General features: G+C 57.1%; 1 protein-coding gene across 2 annotated transcripts in view; it reads right to left on the bottom strand.

Annotated features, from left to right (window-relative positions):
• Rara (retinoic acid receptor alpha) overlaps positions 1-12899 on the bottom strand; it is a 45249-nt gene extending 32350 nt beyond the window's left edge. The window contains exon 1 of one of the 2 annotated variants that reach the window (XM_059271720.1): positions 12799-12899. The gene's annotated coding sequence lies outside the window, so the exon portion shown is untranslated. Of the gene's footprint in view, positions 1-3425; positions 3633-12798 lie in introns of those variants that run through there. The other variant, XM_059271719.1, reaches the window with a different exon arrangement.
• Between the last annotated feature and the right edge of the window lie 2078 nt (positions 12900-14977).

Genomic DNA, 14977 nt, shown 5'->3' with positions numbered 1-14977 from the left:
AACTTGAAGGGGGGCTGCCTAACTCTGCAGCAGCCAGTGATGGGGTAGAAGGGTCCTCGGGCAAGACAGGAGTATCAAGGGTAGATTAGGTGGACACTTGCAGAGGTGGGGGATGGGCTTTCCCAGTTCCAACCAGAAGGGAAAGGCAAATCTAGAAGAGGCTGGGGGCTGGCTGGAGAAATTCCACCTGTCATTTTGCAGCCCCTCACTGGCCAGCTCTAGTTACAAGGCTGGAGTTGGCAACAGGTGCTGGCCAGGCTGGCAGCAGCTTAATCCCCCACCAGCTACTGGGACTGAGTGTGGAGCCTGGAGGTCCAGCAGGGAGCTTTTGGGGCAGGATGCTAAAAGGAACGAGGTACCTCAGGGCAAACTAGGGCCCTCTCCAGGAGGCAGCCCTTATGTGCTGGAGGGACCAATGGAGCCAGGCAAAACCTACCACAGCACCTACTTCATCTCCCCTGTGATGCTAGGCCAGCGGGGCGGACTAGAGTGTGGGAGGTCTGTCTGTCTGTCTGCCTGCCTGCCTGCCTCTTCCTCCTCCTTACCAAATTCCTGGAACAGGCAAGGGAGGTTCCAGTTGCAGTGAGAGGAAAGCAGGCAGGCGGTCCCAGCTTGGGGGGGCCTGTTGGGGGGGGGTGAGGACCAGAGAAGGAGGCAAGATCCAGACAAGATCCAGACGAAGCCAGAGACACCCACACCCAAACCAGACTAGGGACACACGCACCAACGCTGACACATTCTCACACTCTGGGCCAGGTCCCCGCATGCCGCCCACCCTGCAGGGACACCCAGACACCCTCAACTAATCCTGCCAATTCCCAGAACACCCCCTGGACACACAAGGAGAGCCAGGCCCTGCCCTGCCCCCACATCCCACAGAAACTGTGTGGGCTCCAGACAGCAGCAGGAGGGTGGAGAGGGAGACACAGGACGGGGAAAGGCGGGCGGCAGCTAGGATGTGTAGCCAAAGCCTCGCAAGCTGGGGGTATCACTGGCTCCACTGCTTTCTCAAGACTCAGTAAGTCATGACAACCTTGGTCATCTTGCCAGAGGCTCTGCCAGCTCCCCACACTCCTAAAACCACAACCGCCACCAGACAGGGGTGTGGGGTGCTGGGAGTGGATTATTGTGCCTATTTGTCAAGGGATAGGATTACCTTCCTCAGATGTCCATCACCCTAGATCCTAGGCAATGCTCCCCGAAGACCCCACTGAGGGCTCAACTCAGCTCTCCTCCAACTGAGAAGGGGTCCTTCCCTGCTCAGGCATCCCAGGGGACACGGATCTGAGCATTAAAGCTTATATCATGGTGTGTCCTCCCCTCATATCACGCAGTTCTGAGGACCGTCCATCAAAACCTCCAAATCTGAACAGAGTGACCTGGTGAGAAAGATCCGGGAAGGCAGAGCCAGCTTTAGAGACCAAATGGTTAATGGAAGGACAGTTCATCTGGGTCTGTCAGTGTCCCCCAAACAGACCTGAAGGCCACTTGGTGTTCTCACCCCCACACTAGACAGGCTGGCAGGAACAACGTCATGGCATGTGTGGGTGACTGTGCCCCTCGGAGGAGGCACAGGAGTGATCAGGCTGCCTACAGCTAGCTTCCTGCCAGACTGCCACATGGTTAGGAGTAGGAGGTGAAGGAAAGAGGTATCCCAGGGTGGCAGCAGGTGCATTCAGGGTCAGACTAAAGAGATGGAGATTTGGGGCTGTGGCAGGACAAGGCTGGTTCCCAGCCCAGTGTCTTCTCAGAACCACCACTGGATCTGAGAAACCCCTCCAGTGATGATGGCCTTCTGCATACACTACAGGCTCACACCCTCCAAGTGCCTGCAAATCCACCATCGGAGGTTCCCAAGGGCCTACTTGAGTCTGACCCCATTGACCTCTCTGCTTCACGGCCCAGACTCCCAGGCAGTACTGATGCGCCAGCCCCTGGAAGGGTACCATCTCTCACAGCCACCAACTCTGTGACTCCAAATCCCTCTTCCTCACAAGGGAGAACCACTCAGCTAAGGCCAAGAGCTCTTCTTGTTCCCTCCCCCAGACTCATTTCCACCCCTCCCAGGGGAAGCCCCAAGGCTCCAGGCCACCCCCACTCCAACCCGGGGCCTTCCCCCTAGTGTGTCTCCACACAAAGCCCCGGAGAAGCTGGAGGAGTGTGGGGGCCTGAACCCTAATTTCCTAGCAGGACCTAGGAGTCCTTACTAGGTCCCCCAAAATCCCTCCCTCAAAACTTTTGCCTGGGGGAAGCCTTCAGCTAGAGAAAGGGATGGCACTCCTGAGTCCCCATGCCAGCAGGGTGAATCGAGAGCAGAACCGAGAGTTGGTATAAAGAGCAAAGGGCGGAGGGAACAATTCTGTGGGAGAGCACACACATACAGATGTGCACACAGTCAGCAGGCAGAAGGGAGCAATCTGGCTGCAAATCGGGAGCTGGCACCAGGTAGGAGCAGGGGGTACCCTCCCTTCCACGCCAGCATGCTGGGCATCCTACCCAAGACAGGGTGGGCATCGAAGAAAACAAAAACAAAAATCCAAGAAACTTCTCAAGACCGAGTTGGTTGTTGCCTTTTAAAATGATTTCCATATGAGTCGGCCCCCACCCCCCAGCCTAGCACACTGGGGGATCTGTCCCCCTTTCCCACGAGCAGCCTGACAGCAGGGCAGTGACCAGAGAGGAAAGGGGACACAGTTAAACTGATCTGCCAACCACCGCTCGACGTACACACATCTGGCTAGCAGCTTCCGAGCCTCGTGGGTGGCACTAGATCCCAGACATCCTCAGCAAAGCTAGGTCGATCGGTCTGTTCTGTCCTTCCCTCACCCCCAAAAGGCTCCCACAACCTCCAAGTAACACAAGACCCCGGGCGCATCTCACCCAACTGCACTGGCACCCGCACCCAATTCTGACGGCTCCCCCACACTCCAACCGAGACACCAGCTGAGCGGGCCCCGCCCCCCAGCCAGTTCCCTCCGGTGGGGGTGGGCCCCCTGGCTGATTCTCCCCAAACCACAGGGCGGCTCAGGTAACAGAAGAGAGAGTAGGAGGGGGCTAGTCCGTTGGGCATCTGATCTCTCCCCAAACAGGTTTCAAGAAGTCTTTTTGTTTGGTTTGGTTTCGAAGAGAAAAAGAAGAGTTCCCGGCGGTGGATCCTCCACGGCGGGAGCGCTGGGGACACGCACGGCAGACGGCCGGCCGCGGGAGCCTCAAGGCTGCGCGCGCGAAGAGGCGGCGCAGACGGGGCTCCCCAACCCCAGACACGCCAGCGGCAGGCTGGGAAGCCCAGGAAACCCCGGGTCCCCGGCGAAACCACCCGGCGCCCAGTCCCCGCCCGCCCGCCCGCAGCTCCCATCCAGAGCAGGCCACCGGCCCCGATACGTGAGAGAGCCGAGGGCTCCCCAGGATCCCGGGGGAGAGGTTACCTCGAAGCGAGGGGATGCAACCCGTCTGGGTGTCTGTGAGCACAGCGTCTCCCCCCCAAGCCGGCGCCTCGGCGCTGCCGGGAGTCAGGGGTGTGAGGTCCTCGGAGAGGAGCCGTCCGGGGGGCCGCGGCTCAGGGGCGCGGGGCGACGGCAGCGGCCATGGCGAGTCACGTGCGGAGGCTGAAACTTTACCCGGAGCCCCAGACTGGGGGGGCGGAGGGTATGGAGCTGGGGTGGGAGGGAGGCTCCCCCTCTTGCAAGCCCGCCCCTGCCTGCCACGGGCCAATCACTAGCCAGGGGCGGGTTCTCAGGCTCACACCCGCCCCCCTTCTCCTTAATAGACCCAGGGAAGGGCGAGCCTTAAAGGAGACGCTTCCAGCCCACGGCTGGACCGTGGGAATCTGGGAGAATCCCTCCCTCAAAACGCCAGAAAGAGATTCAGGGCGAGGAGGGGGGTGGTGGTGGGGGGAGTGTGAAGCTCAGAGAAAAGAGTAAAAATAAGACTCGGCGGAGAAAGAACCTCAGCGTGCGGTATCCTACACACTCCCTTCCCCCAGCTACACGCCCACACTCACAGGGACACACACATCACACACACCTACTAAACCTGGGAAGAGAGGAGGTGGTGTAATGTGGAAGAGACCGAAGGCACTGACTCCAGGCCCAGCTGTCAGGTCTTTGTCTCTCCTAATCACAGTGCTCCGGGGTCAGCTGAAACTGAAAGCTATCTATCTGACCTTGAGCAAGCCACTTCCCTTCTCGGGACCTTTATATGTCTCATCCGCAAAGCCCAAGTACAGAGAGTGGACCGTCTTCCCGATGCGACCGACTGTCTTTCCCCTTCTAACTCAACTCCAGCCCTCGAGGAGCTTCATCAAATACCATCGCCCAAAAAGACAGCTCTTGGGTCGGCCAGGAGCACCCTCTCCATTCTAGAAGACTCCACTCGAGTGGACAGGGCAGTTCATGCGTGTTCCAGGAGGACAGGATCTGAATCCTACTCCATCTGCAGACCTCAGTCCCCAACTGTCACAAGCCCCTTCCCAGCCATTTAGGAGACTAAAGTCCCCACCGTTAGCAGTCCACTGGAGGAGGGTGGGTCCGCGTGGAGCGCCTCCCTCACGCAGTTCCCGGGCAGAGGAGTGGCAAGTGCCCCCACAGGACATCCCACTGGAAAGGGAAGTGCCACACGCCCAGGCCTCCACCCTAGAGAAGAGACACTCAGTCTGACCAGGTGGCCCAGTTTTCAGACTAGGAACAGGAGGTCCGAGGCCCGCATTGGATTTTTGTCCACGGTTGCATCGGTTGCTGAACCCGGCCTAGAATTGGGGTATCTGCTTGTCTCTCTCTGGCTCTGCCCCGCGGCCTAGGAAGGTAGCACAGGCCAGGTTGGTGGGACGCTCTGCCCAGAGGTCGGACGCCAGGGAAAACTAGGCAAAGCAGAGCCGTGCTTCCCCCAAGCCCTTCCCGCCCGCTGGGCCAGAGCAGTCTCCCGCTCCTGTCTGGATTTCCGCCGGTGCTAACCACCCGCCCCGCCCGCCCCTCCCTCCTGCTCCGTCCCGTCCCGTTCTGTCCCGTACAGATCCATCCACAAACATGCGCTCAGCAGGCAAGAATGCGCCAATGGCTCCCAGATGTGGAGGCCGATGCTTAACCCCTTCCCCTCCACGAACTCCCCGCCCTCCCCCACCCCCGCACTCCCCTTGAGCCTTCTAGCTAGAGCCCCACCGTCTTCAGGGGCCTCCATCCAAGTGAGGAACCAGGCTAAGAGGGGGCCGAGGGCCAGTCCACCTCTAGCTCCCAGCCTAGATCCTACCAGACCAAAAGGGAAGAAGGTTCACGGACAGGAAAATTCAAGTGTGCATGCACAGAGTTACACTGCCTCCCCCATGGGCAGCCTTCAGGCACACCTGCCAGCATATGGATTCAGGTACACTCTTCTTGTACACACGCCCTGGCACAAATGCATAATCCCACACACATTCCTGGTGTGAATGTGTGTGTACACCTCAAAGACAGATATGCACACCCAGCACAAAAAAAAGCACCTACAGACGTGTGTGTATATATACAAGGGCATGAAGCAGAGAGTGGACCATGCTTCTGAACAGACGTAGCTGTAGATCCATGTGGAGATGATGGAGGAAATCCATGCTCATTCACACAAACTACTTCCCATAGGGCTCAGGCACATACAAGATCGGCCACACAGCCTGCACACCTTTGGGAGGCTTCCTTCATGCCCAGGGCATTCAGTACTACAGGTCCAAAGTCCAGCCCTACCCTCCTCCTCCTGCAGAAGTCCCTAGGTGTGTGGGGGGGGGGCGGGGGGTGCAGGAGTCATGAGTCCACAGCAGCAGCAGCTGTGTTGGTCTCAAAACAGGGCTCCCACCCACTTCTGCCAGGGATGCTGTTTCAGGAGAACAGAGAAGTTAGATTATAACAAGAGTCTAGGAAGAGAAGAGCCCCCCCCCGGGGGGGGGGGACTCTTTAGGAAAGACTCCTAGGGCCTCTACTATCCCTGCACAAAGGAGACAGGCTCTGTGGGGGTGGGCAGGACACTTCCTCCCAAGACAAGAGTCCCTCTTCAGACTAGTGGAGGCCAGAGAGGGCTCGGATAGGTCATGACAGCTGTCCAGTGACAGCTCCCAGTCATGAAAGGAGTTGCAGCCTGTGGGAACTCCTGAAGAACAGCATTAAGCCAGGATGTGGGAGCACACACCTGTAACCTACAACACCAGCACTTGGGGTGGATGGTCCAGCAGGAGCACTGCTGGAGTTCAAGGCCAGTTTGGGCCAGCCATGGCTACAGAGAGAGACCGTATTTTCAAAACAGAACAGGCAAAGAGTTAGCATTACATTACGTCAGGCGTGGTGGTGCGTAGATATGACCTCAGCGTCCTGGGTGAGGTGGGAGCAAGCATTAGGAGTTTGCAGTATCTGAAGAAGAGGGCATGGGGAAAACTTGTCTCTCCAAGACCACCTGGAGGTGGGTGCGGCCAGAGGCACTTGCTAGAACCAGCCTTAACTCGTTCCTCCTCCCCCAGCCTCCCGGCTTACTTATCCATAAGGTATACTTCCCGCGATTATCTTGGATCCACTTCTTTCGGTCCAACACGAGTCCCGTTCCCATAGTACAGAATAGGAAACTGAGGCTCAAAGAGCAATTGCCAACCAGCTGGATGTGGCAGTTCATGCTTATAGTCCCAGCCCTTGGGAGACTAAGACAGGGGGTGGCCATGAGCTCTAGGCAAGCCAGGGCTACTAGTAAGTTCCATGCTGGCCCGGGCTACAGAGTAAGAACCTGTCTCAAATGAACAGAACAGAACAAAAATGAGCCAGGCAGTGGCGGAGCACACCTTTGATCCCAGCACTCGGGAGGCAGAGGCAGGCGGATCTCTGTGAGTTCGAGGCCAGCCTGGTCTACAAAGTGAGATCCAGGACAGGCTGCAAAGCTACACAGAGAAACCCTGTCCTCGAAAAAAAACCAAAAATCAAACAACAAACAACAACAACAAACGAATTGCTTTGCCAAGGTCATGCAGTCCGTCAGGGCAGATCTGGGATTCAGACTCAGCTGTCTGCTCCCAGCCTGGCCATCACCACTACACTCCCCGTTTCCTTCAGACCAAACATATCCCGCTCTGTTCTGAAGCCCTGCTACTTCCTCCTTTACCTCAGCAGAGCATGTGGAGGAGGCATCACACTTGCCTGGCTCTGCAGGTTAGTGGGTAGCGCCAGGAGATGAAAGAGACCAGGGAAGACACTGAGGGTACACATATAACCACCACCCTAGCCCGAGCATGATGCCCACCTACCAGGCGGGCATGGCCTTGGTGACTCAGCCGCATCCGGGGAAGATGCCAGGGCCGTGACTCACCTACCGAGAAGGGCTGAGTCTGGTACTTTGCCAGCCCCGGGACAGAAGCGACTTAGTCACTACCAGGGCTGTGCTGCCCAGCAGGCATGGCCTAAGGATCAGGGACAGGGGCCAGCTATGGCCTCCTTGGTTAGTGACATGCGCCCCCTGGTGAAGGCAGGCCTCATCATCCAGCACCGAACTGTGGCTCAGCTGGCCCCCTACCTCCGCACGATTGCCCAGCCCCACGATACCAGCTCTGCTCTAGCGCCAACAAGTTGAGTGAGACCCTTGGGCAGGGCCGCCCCGCCCCCTTACAGCCTGCCCCGCCCCCTTGCAGCCTGCCCCCCTGCCCATCACTCACCACCCACTCTCTCTCTCTGACTTAGCCCACCTCCTCCCGCCACCCAAGTTGTACCCAGGCTATGAGTCTCCTTTAAACATGTCTTGGCAGCACTCTTGCCCCCACAGTCCCTCTCACCCTCCCCACCCCCACATACACACACACACACACACACACACACACACTCCTGCCAGCAGCTGCTGAAGTTGTTGAACAGGAGGGAAATCGTGAGGGTGGGGCCAGGGATTGAGTTACCAAAGCCAATGGGGTGGGCTGTCACCCAATCCCTTCTCTAGCTCCTTCCGCATCTCCCTCACCCACCTGCCTCCCTCCCCACCTCTGGCTGGCAGCCCGCTGCCCTTTGAGCCCCTCCACCCCCACTCCACCCAAACTAGGAAATAAATGTTCAAGAGTATTTGTCATGCTTAGACCAGCCCAGCCTATGTGAGAGGGAGAACAGGAGAGAGATGGAGACAGACAGAGTTCCTGTGCTCCGCGCGTCTCTGTCTCTGTTAAACCAGAAAGGGGCAGACTGAACTTACAGGGTCCCAGCGGAGTTGGAGGGGCCCAAAGGGAGTCGACAGGCTGAACAGCCTCAATCCATTTGCTCTATTGATTTCTCACACACTGCAGCACGCCTGATTGGGGGGGGGGGGTATGATAAATCAGGACCCCAGAGACAGGGAAACTGAGTGGAGAGGGGGGGAGGGGCTCCTGTACCATAATTTGTGACCCACTCAGAGCTTCCTGGTGAGGAGGTGGCCAGCCAGAAAATGGGGAGGCTGAGTGGCAGGGGGCAGAGCAGGAAGTAGGTGTTAGATTTCAGCCCCATCTGCAACAACCCCCCCCTAGCTGGCAACACCGGAAGGTTCTGGAACAACTATAGGGGGGCGTCATTCACCTCTCTGCACCCATACAACATGGAGCCCCTCAGGGAGACGGAATGCAGACAGACAGATTCCCAAGAGACAGCGGTTCCCTACCTACCAAACTGTCTCCCCATACCAGCCTCTGCTCCTAGGCCTCAGAGGGCATCTGCTAATTGCTCTACTCCCTTTCTGTGCAGGAGGCAAGGGCATGGGTCCTGGGCATGGGTCCTGGGCATGGGTCCCGGGCATGGCAGGAGCAGGCTCACAAAGGGTTCTGGAGGGTCTGAAGATCTGGATCCATGTCCTCCATCTGTCTCCCCAACTCATCTCGCAACTGTGGACAAATCCTTGGCCCTCTCTAGGTCTCTAAAATGAAACAGCTGGACGGGATGTCCCTTCCGAAAGGTGGCTCCAAGCGCCACAGCTTGCCAGCCTGGGAATGTGCTGGAAGCTGTCCAGCACCTCCATTCACACCCGTGGCCACAGGCCACCCAAACAAACCCCAACCCCAACCTTCTTCCAGGCTGGATACAGACTCCTTCCACATGGTGGACATATAAACAAACCAAGCTGGGGTTTACAGAGACCCTGCACAAACAGGCACAGAGGGGAACCAGCCCTCCCTCAGGTCCCTGGCCTGAGGTTCTCCTTGCTGCAAACCGGGAAGGAAGCACACCCGCGTGGTAGAGACCAGAGAAGAAGGGTGCAAGCACCTGGAGCAAAGCTGTTAACTGGATGAGAGTCCTAGGGTCGAACATGTCCCTCTCTGGTTCCCCTCTGTGAGGGGAAGGGGCTTGTCTGGGCCTCAAAAGTCCCTTTCAGACCTGAGGGAAACTGAGAACCCTGAGGAGTCCCCAGAGCTCCTCCGCTGGTCTGAGCTGGGTCAAGCCCCTCTGTGCAAGGTTGCTCCCCTGGCCAACACACTTCCTTGTTCTATCGGCTACCCCTGGCACTTCCTCACTCCTCTGCCTGCCTTTTTACCCTCACCTTGGCCAGCCCCTCTGCCTGCCCCGTGCTTTTCTGCACGTCCCTCCTGCCAGGGGACAGACCAACTAAAAATAGTCAGTCCCCACAGCCTTTCTCGCCCACAGCTGCCCAAAGAGCAGGAAATGAGGGGGCAGGGAGGCCTGTGCCCTGCCCTCACCCACCAACTAACTCTCAGCTCAGAACAGTGTCCAGCACTCCAGCCCTGGGGCTAGTGCCAACTTGGCCATCTCTGGGGCATCCCACACTCCTTCCCTAGTGGGGGAAGGCCTGCTCATAAGTGCCTACAATCACAGAGTCGCCCCAGCCCTGTGGGAGAAGAAAGAACTCAATTGGTCTAGAGGGAACCCTTCCCAATTTCTGACAAATCAATGCCAACCACATTGTGGGTACCGAGAGGGGAAGGCCTGGCTCTACCCACTGGTCTTTTGAGGGCAGAGGGAATTAGCATTTGGTAAAGTTGGTGTGTCTCTTTTATCCCAGCCCAACTGGAGGGAAGACAAACTAGTACCCCAGTCCCAATTATGCTAGTCATTTGCTCCCCAAAATACACATGGTTCAGATACAGGGGTTTCAACAGGCACCCCTACCCCCCAGATACCACAGCCAACAGGGTAGCAGAAGATCTTGGATACCCACATGTAGAGCAAGAAGCTTGGAGGCAGGACCAGGCCATGTCCACCATGCTGGGTATGCACGGCCCCCAAGCTGAATCAGAGGTCGTGAGGGAGAAGTCTATTCTCACTGGCGCCACAGGCTATAGCACCTTGCGACCTATCCCATCCGGGATTTCTGACACCTCCCAGCTCTAGGGGAAGGCCCTCCCCATGCAGGACTCAGGAAACCAGTTTAGACTCTCTGGAGGCCGGCAAGGGAGCCCTGTACTGTGAGGCAAGAGGAAACCCAGGAGTCCTGGCTTCCAGCCCAGAGAGTGAATGAGAAAAATATCTCCAAGGAGAGGGAAGGAAACAGTCTCGATAGGGACACACACACACACACACACACACACACACACACACACACACACACATCACACCACACACATACACGCACACCACACACGGTGCCCTGGTAGCTACAAGATATGACCCATAGGAAGGTCCTGGCAAGATGGGCTGGATTGGAGCAGCAAATACTACTATGAACAGGAAGAGAGAAGAAAGCGGAGCCACAGGAAGAGGGGAGACAGCCTAGCTCCCACCTATGGTCCCAGGGTGCTTGCATTTTAAGGCTAAGCATCAACCATGGCCTCAGGTGTGGGATCCACCCCGACCTCCAGTCCCTAGTCCCTAGCCGTCCTTTTCCCTGGGCTTCCTCTGGCTCCCCTTCCCTGGGACCAAGCCAGGAGTCAGCAAGCCCAAGGTGGTGCTCTCTCTCTCGCGGGAGCCAGGGCAGTGCCAGGGGCTTCCCTCCCGCCTGCCTGCCTGCCTGCTCGCCTGCTTTCAGTCACCGCACATATCTCAGCTGTCCAATCCGATTAGGGCTCCTGCCCAGTGAGCCGGACAAGGAGGCCACTGGGCAGGGAAGAGACAGACAAGGACGCAGACAGGGATGGGGAAAGGAAGGTGGAGAAGAGGCTCCTGAACTAAGCTGTGTGGCCTCTGAGGGGAAGATAAAAAAAGAGCCTGGTGCAAAGATCTGTGCTGTCTGGCAAGCGCCCTGGTGACAGGGCCAGCTACTGCTCTGAGGAAGTTCTGCATCCTCAGGCAATAGCCCTGCAAGGCTCCTCTGTCCCCTGGGCAGTGGTAGAGGGAAACTGAAGAGAGAGACTGACCCAGATTTAAGGAGGGTTCCTCTCCTAGAGCTCTGCAGTCCTAACGAGTTTACACGGGGCTTCCCCATCCTTTATCTCCTGGGGCCTTCTATGGCCGGGAGACTGTCAGGTAAGCCTAGCTATGGCCAGAAGTCTTTCACAGATGAAGAAACTGAGGTTTAGCTGAAAGGAAGATTAGAAATGCATAGGGTTAAGAGTCTCAGGCCTTTGGCTCCCAGTCTGTTGTTCACACCCAGGAATCCATTCATTCCATTCCGGACCCTCTCCTCCAAAGCCAGCCCTCAGGGGGACCTTGGGAAACATGAAGGAATCCAGAGCACATAGCCAGTTTGCAGACAGGTGCATGTCACCCACCCTCACAACATCCTGAGAGCCAAACTATGATGGGTCTGGATCTTTTCTATCACATCACACCCCCCCTCCCATTCAGCTACCCCCAGAGGCAAGATACACACATGGCTACTAGTTATTCAGACAAACCACCTGCCCTTCACATAAGCCCACCAACCCATGATGAGATGCCCCCATCTTCAGGAAGCAGGGCCTGTCAGCCCACCACTGGAGGGGAAACCCAGCCAATGTAAACAGTAGGTACCATCCAGCTCTCTCCCAGAGAGCCTGCAGGAGGGCAGGAGCTCAGGGACCTCCCAGCTCTAGGGTAACACCAGGAGCCTGAGGCTCTGTAAGTCAAGGCTTGCAGGGAGCTGGCATGGCTGATAGGCCTTCCAGATCTGGTCCACACCCCCTTCCCCAGCCATCTGGACTGAGCCTGATCTGGCTCGGGCCTCACTGGGATCTCTCCCCTTGGATGCATACAGGAACCTTTATCCAAAATTTATAGGTCCTACAACCACATGGTTACACACAGGCACTCAAGGGAGGGGCTTCCGCACTAGGTACTGAGGTGTTGGCAGGAATGAGAGTTGTAAGCGGAAAGGACTTTCCCTAGAGAACAAGGTCAGCAAACCTCCGCCAGCCATCCACAAAGCCCTTGTGCACCCAAGTGTATCTGTATCGTCGTGCATCTGGAAGGAGGAGGACCTGGGCTCCCTACATAGTGAGAGGGAGTGGAGGCAAAGTCCCGAGCTCCAGGCTGGGAAGCCTCGAAGAAGCAAGGGAGAATCCCTCAGGGAGAGTAGGGTTCCCTTCATGCCCTCTCCACTTTTTCTGTCTGGCCATCACTTCCCAATTCTCCAGTCTAGGTGAGGTGGGGGTGGGAGGTTGAATCAATACTGCAAAGGAGGGTGCAAGGGCGTGGGGCCTGGGCAGACCTTCCCCCACTTTCCATTCTTAGCTAGAGAATGGAGCACGCCTGAGGGGGGGGGGGGGCGAATTGCGAGAGGCGCTCCGGGGGTCTCGGGTTCAGAGCTTTCCAACGCCCCAGGGTTCCCAGGCTCCCACCTCCCTGGACTACTGTGAGCAATGGGGGAGGAGTAATGGGGAAAGCCTGAACTGCCGAAGAGGGAAGCGGCCGGAGCACGAGCAGGGAGACTCCAGCAAAAGAAGGCCCAGGGAGAATTGGGAGGGGGTGTGCATGATCCTACCTGCTCAGGTGTGTGCCGGCAGGGGGGCGATGGGGTTCCCAGGAGAACCGGGGAAGCCCTCTCAGCTCGATTCAGGATTCCCCCCTGCTTCTGGGTTAGGCTGCTGCAAGAGGCACGGTTCCCGTTGGGTCCTAAAGCCCACTCTCCAGATTGTAGGCTTTCCCTGCCCTCTACTACCAACCCCCACTTGGTTAGCGGGTGCAGCGCTGAGGACTGATGGAGGAAAGCTAACCCACTGGAAGAAAGATGGGGGGATCTGAGCATGGGTAGGGGCCAGGAGCGGTATCAGATCTCAAGACACACCACACAACGACAGACAGACATTTCTTTCTGCCTCTCCTGAGCCTATGGATTTGGCCTTGGGCCCCGAGGATGGGGTTGAGGACTTTATTCTGCCACTCCCATTGGGCTATTTAGCTATATCAGCTATGGGACTGTCAGGGATGTCTGTCCTTTTAGACAGACACACACACACACTTCTGTCCTCTTTTTCGGACTATATCGGTCTACTCATCCCACACCATTATTCCTAAGTGCCTAAGGAACCATCCCAGGAGAAACCTTGGTCTTCAGCAAGAGGGCCGGATGTCTCAATGGCAGCTGGAGACTGTGGGTTAGGCTGTTAGACTACAGGGCCTACTATGGTGTACTAGGGAGCCTGTGGCGTGCACTCAGGTATAGGAGGGGCTGAGCAGGTGGGACAGGAGAGGAGGGGACGTCTTCGGATACATCTAGTACCAGAGATGGCAATTAGCAGGGGATGCATAAGACACAGAACCTAGAAGTCAGCCAGCGCCCTTGCTCAGCCCTCAACAGGACCTTGAGTCTTTTTTACCATAATGAACACGTTAAAGGGTATTTCCCCAGGTATTATTCTGGGACAGACATCTCTTAACACAGTAGGTCAACTTCAAGGTCACTGGCTCTGTAGTAGAGGATAATGGGCTTTCTCCAAGGTTGTTCCTTCTCTGGTCACCCTGAAAGAGAAATTCAGGCATGGTGGGCCAGGTGGACAGTGGAGAGAGGTCTGAGGAGTCTGCAGAGCGCTGGACTGAGAACATTTTGCAAGGAGTGTTGCGTACTATTTCCAACAGCAGCAGCAGCAGCAGCAGCAGCAGCAGATGCGGGGGAAATGTCATGGAGTGAAGGGCCAGGAGAAGTCCAGGGCATATTGAGGGATGGGAGAAAGCAGTGGCCTCTTCCTAGAAGGGCAGAGGGCAGCAGCCGAGTCTCCAAGCTCACCGTCTTGCAGGAAGAACTGGAAGGGAGCAAGACGGCATGGATGGAAGCCCCAGGGTGGAGTCTGCGGGGTGAGCTCAGGTCAAGCCTTTCACCCTAATGTGCCTCAGTTCTCTCCCAGCTGTTAAACAGGACTCGGGATTCTTCCCAGGCAGTTAATGAGTGTTTACCAAAGGGCTTGGAGATCCTCAGATCTCAGCTGGGCCACCACTACAGTTAGAAAGCTCAGTAAGAGCCCAGTGTTATTTGGGGAGGGGAGGAACGGAGGAGGAGAGAAGCAGACGACTCGAACAAGCTGAGGATGAAACCGAGCTCCCGGAGAAGCACAGGCCCAGCTGCCACAGGATATCCTTGTACCCAGGAATGGAGGTCACCCTCCCCTCCCCCTAACCACCACCGAAGGCCTCCAGCTAGCTGTAGGCAGAACCCAGCCGGGCAGCTGGCCTTCATTAACTCCAGCTTTTTCGCCCCCCACTGTGAACCCACAGCTTCTACAGGCCTAGGCTACAGGGGGCTGCCCTAGCCTGACCTTGCAGCTGACACTGGGGTGGGGGGGTACCACAGCAAAGGCCAAGTTACCAGCTGAAAGGAAAGTCAAGCGGGACTCCTTCTTCTTCCCACTGGGAGCCAGCCGAGAGGGAAGGAGTGTGGCGGTGAGAGGGTGGAGGTGGGGGAATTTAGGGCAAACAGCAGGCAGTGAAGTCAGCTGGATTGAGGCCCAGAAACCCCCACACCCCGAAGCCAAGTCTTACTCGAGCTTTGCTTTCAGCCAGAGTCTTGGCGAGGCCCCAGACTAGGGAAGGCCCTGGCTGCCCCTTTCCGCCTCCCTGCCCCCACCCTTATTAAATACACATTTTATCTCTCAGTATCTTCATTATCTTAACTGAAGGAGACAAGCCGTGGATGGCGGCAGCAGAGAGCGTCGGGGAGGGGGGGTGTG

This window comes from Peromyscus eremicus, chromosome 8a, assembly GCF_949786415.1.
Source record: "Peromyscus eremicus chromosome 8a, PerEre_H2_v1, whole genome shotgun sequence".
NCBI classification, from domain to species: Eukaryota; Metazoa; Chordata; class Mammalia; order Rodentia; family Cricetidae; genus Peromyscus; species Peromyscus eremicus.
The sequence above is the reverse complement of the archived record's forward strand: the minus strand, read 5'-3'. Positions and strand labels throughout refer to the sequence as shown.